Genomic DNA, 4,331 nt, shown 5'->3' on the forward strand with positions numbered 1-4,331 from the left:
AAAGAGAAAACTACGCTACAAAGCCGCAATCTCTCTTGGAAGGAATCGGACGGCAGTTATAAGCCTTTCCTTTTTGTTATCATCATCTTATTAGCAGACCGTGTGCTCCCCGCAGCATCAATTAATCAGTTTTTAAGGAAACGGGGAAATGCACGCAGGTTCATCTGCTAAGCACGGGCTGTATACTCCACAGCCTCTTTAATCACCAAGGCTCCTTTTAACAAGGTTCTAGAATGCAAGGGCGTCGGGGGCCCATTAAGTAAGCATGGAGGCAGAATGTTCCTAGGAGCCACCAATAGTGGATACAACTTTCCCTCAAACAGCCGGCATGAAGATGAAGGCAGCCCGTCGCAGCACACCCGCCTGTCTATGCCTCAGCTCTTGCTGGCAGTTGCCAAGCGGAGGCCAACCCCATTGTAGAAACTACTCCTGACTTCTTAGTGCCCCAGCAGAATCCTGGCATCTGAAGAAGGCCTGTTTCATAAGCAGCCCCAACTAAAGAGAAAGTAAAGAAATGGAAGGTTTACCCTCTCATCCTCCATCCACCTACAGCCGCATCATCTGAATCAGGAATGAAATGCTAACAGACAAGAAAATGAATGCCAATTTCCTCCACTTTGCTCCAAGTTTCCGAGGCCCCTCCACAATAAAAGATAGCTGAGTGTGGAGGCTGCCCTGTTCCATACCATTAACTCAGAACAAAACATATTTTTAGTGGGACAGCAGTGTTTACTTGTAAGAACTGATGAATGGTTCGCCACCATCTATCACTTGCAGACAAAGACGTTCAGCCACAATTTTGGACATAAATCAAGGTACATGCTCCTCAATAAAAAAAAAAAAAAAAAAAAAAAAAGACGGCTTAAGTCCCCAAAACCACAGAGATTGAGGTCAGACTGGCCATAGCAACCAAGAACAGGACTTGGGTCTCTAGAAGGACCTAGCAACCGATAAATGAGTTCAGATCTCTTTTCATCTCCACTGGTGTGAAAGCCAAAATTAAAAAGATTAGATCACCCTGCACCCATTACAAAAGGCGCCACAATGAAAAAGTCATTTCCAGCCTTTGAATCACATCAAATAAATAACATTCATCCCTGCTATAATGAACAACTTTCAAAGTAAATTGAATCTCCATAGCACTGCTTTCCCTGGCTGCTCAGTATTTACATAACAATATATCACAGGAAGCTCAGAATGGGGCTTGTAAATGGGGAACTTGGGATAAAAAGCATCTTTAGCCCCGATTACTGTATACTCAGACTGCTTTCCAATTCCCCTCTTTTAAACAATGTGTTGTATCAGGAACACAAACAATGTTTTTAAATTGTGGGAAATGAAAGTTTTCGGTACATTTTTAAATGCCTGGACTCACCCATTTTGTGGGGCACCAAGAATGTAGAAATCACTTAACCTCCTAAATCCATGCCCTGGATTCATTTTTGTGACAAAGAATTCTCATCTCTGTATACACTCGCTTCTTTGTTCCTGCCAGCAGTTTTTACCCCATCTCCTGAATTTTTTTCTATTACTTAAGATGAAAGCAATTTGCAGATTTCCTTAGCATCTGTCTCATTCATTATTTGTCATTTCCTCGAAAGTATAAGGTATTCTCCATTGTCATAACAATAATATCTGTTAAGTTTTAGTAGTAACTCCACAGAAAATATTCATCTTCCACAGTCTAATTTTGACAAAATTTCTCCAGATCATTAACAACAACAACAACAAAAATTAAGGACTAAAATCTCTAAATACTTAAGCTTCCATAAACTACTGTACAATTCAAATATTTCAAATGGAGTACATTCAAAAAAGACAGTTAAATCTATGTTAAAAATATACCCGCATAATCCTATCTTTCTGTAACAGCTCACGTAGGCATTACTGTTTGAACTCCACAGGGAATCTCATTAATTTTTAAAACTCTCTGACCTCAGTACAGTTGAGTGTAAAAATAATTACAAATTAAGAATGAGAGAGCATCCTTGAATTCTACATGGCCATATGTTCTATGTTACCCAAAACATTGCTAACTATCATCAAACAGCATTTTTTCCAGATATGAATTTAAACAGCACGATAAATGTCACCAGACAGACATTAAAAAGCAACTCACCCTTCTGCCCAGCCCCGCTCACACCTCACCTCCGATGATTCTAGTAACACAAAGCTCTGAGAACACAGGTTTGCAGGCAAGTGCCAGCAGAAGATACTCTCAGACAAATATTTCCCTATCGAGACTCCTGCTTTCTAGCTCAATGTCTCTCTCAGCCACAAGGATGCAAAATGCCAGAATCGGGGCATAAATATTTTCTTACCTGAAACTTGTCAGAAGGACGGTCCTTGGGTCCTTGTCATTGTTGTCAACTCTGATGCCCCCTCTCTCGCCAGCGTAGAAATTGGCTCCACTGTGTTTATTGCCGTATGCCTCAGTTACAGCTGTGGCACTCATCTGCCTTCATACAACCTATGAGGGGAAATGAGAGAGAGTAAGAGAGAGGGGGGGAGTGGATGTGTGTGCTTGTGTGTGTGTGTGTGAGAGAGAGAGAGAGAGAGAGAGAGAGAGACTGCTGACTTGAGACTAAGAACCTGAAACCTCCGGCCAAGACAAGCCTGAATAAAAATGATCAAAGCTCTGCCCTCCATCAGGAGAGCAGACAGATATTTTTTTCTCCTCCACTGAAAAGTGGAACTGTCATTGGAGATTCTCACCAGGAGAGTGAGGAGGCAGACCTTCTCCAGAGTGTCAGCGCTGCCCAGCAGTCCGTGCAGAATACAGGTACCTATTGTTCCAGAGACAGATATGTAGCCAGCCAGTCAGACTCTGACAGATCTCAGCAAACCAGTGAGCCTGCCTTCATTTTAACTCCTTATTTACTAGTGCTTTTTGGTCAAATGCAAAGGTCCTCTCCTCACCCACGAGAGAGAAACAGAGATGATGCAGATGAGCTCTGTGGCAGGAACTGACCCTGTACCTTTTACAAAGAAGGACTTTTTACTAGTATTATGGAAATGCTGAATTTGAAGCAACTATCTTATTTTTTCTGGGAAGAAGTGAAGCATTAGATTATATGGGGACGACTTAGCGAGTGAAAGAGAATCTTGGCACCCAAGAGGAACAGAACAGCCAGTCTTAAAAGGAGGGGAGCAATGGTGGCTCTGGACAGCAGCCTAGAATGTGAAGGGGGTTACCTGAGCCAAAGGGGTCCCAACATTTTGCAGAGGGGTGTGGCGCACGAAATTCCTTCCACACAAAACCTGCTCAGGAGACCTCTGTTTTCCTAGGGGTTGGAGTCTTTCTGGTCTCCAGAAAGACTAGACATTGGGAGACCCCATTAGACATCTCAAGCAACCCCCAAACATCTCCCCTCCTCAAAGCCTCACCATTGTCCTAATTATGCCCAAGGCAGGAAAACAAAATTAAGGAAGCTCAGAGAAAAATAACTTGGGCTCTATTTCCCCTGATGGATCCTGAGATCCAGGGAATAACTCTGATTCTCTAAATTCCTGGACCTTCTAGATGACAGTGAGTTTCTAACCTTCACCTTCTGTATCAACTGAATAATTTTCTTCTGCAAAGTGAAAGAAGGCAAAATCCCTTGCATTTGATTGTTTAGCACTATTAGAAGGCAGGTAATAGAAAAACAAAAGAAAAAGTAGCTTCTCACTGGGTTAAAATAAGAGATAGACTTATGCACCCCACAAAGCCTTAATCCACAAGCACTTTGGACTTTTTCCCAGAAAGAACACTAATTTTATTAATTGTTAACATTTGCGCAAGAAACAGTGTGCATTTTCTGATATAGTAAATGTGCTGCTGGGTCTATAAAATGGCTATGAAATTCCTTGGTAAGACCCACACTCAAGCATCACTTTACAAAGCCAGGGGGAAAATACTCAAAGCTATAGGGGGAGGTTAAAGCATGCATGGCTGTTAATGGTAATGAGATATGCTATACATGTTTACATGCTGCCCAGCAGCTTCCTCTAAATATCTAGGGTTGTTTTATTTTTTTAAGAACCAAATAAGAGATTGCATCATGATGTTTCAAGATTATTAAAAAAAAAAAGGGAGAAAAAAGACCTAACAAACGCAGTTCCCTCCTTTCACACTGTCTCACAGCCTAAATGCCAGCATTTTGAAACCAGTTCAAGTTATGCCAATTTACCTAGAACTCTGTGCAATTAACACAGAACTCTTTTAGAAGTTAAAATCGCTTGATGTGGTGACCTCTGGAAGTCTACCTCTTGTATGGTCTTCAGGGAGATCTTCTATTATGCGTAGAAGGAAAAGGATGTCAAGACCTTACCTGAACAGGAAGGAAAAT

General features: G+C 41.7%; 1 long non-coding RNA gene across 6 annotated transcripts in view; it reads right to left on the reverse strand.

Annotated features, from left to right (window-relative positions):
- LOC110134553 (uncharacterized) overlaps nucleotides 1-2,799 on the reverse strand; it is a 102,454-nt gene extending 99,655 nt beyond the window's left edge. For all 6 annotated transcript variants that reach the window (XR_011483069.1, XR_011483064.1, XR_011483066.1 and 3 more), the window contains exons 1-2: nucleotides 2,716-2,799; nucleotides 2,322-2,470 (exon numbers count right to left, since the gene is read on the reverse strand). This is a non-coding gene — a long non-coding RNA (uncharacterized lncRNA). The remainder of the gene's footprint in view (nucleotides 1-2,321; nucleotides 2,471-2,715) is intronic.
- Nucleotides 2,800-4,331: the final 1,532 nt, after the last annotated feature.

This window comes from Odocoileus virginianus, chromosome 23 (assembly GCF_023699985.2).
Source record: "Odocoileus virginianus isolate 20LAN1187 ecotype Illinois chromosome 23, Ovbor_1.2, whole genome shotgun sequence".
NCBI lineage: Eukaryota > Metazoa > Chordata > Mammalia > Artiodactyla > Cervidae > Odocoileus > Odocoileus virginianus.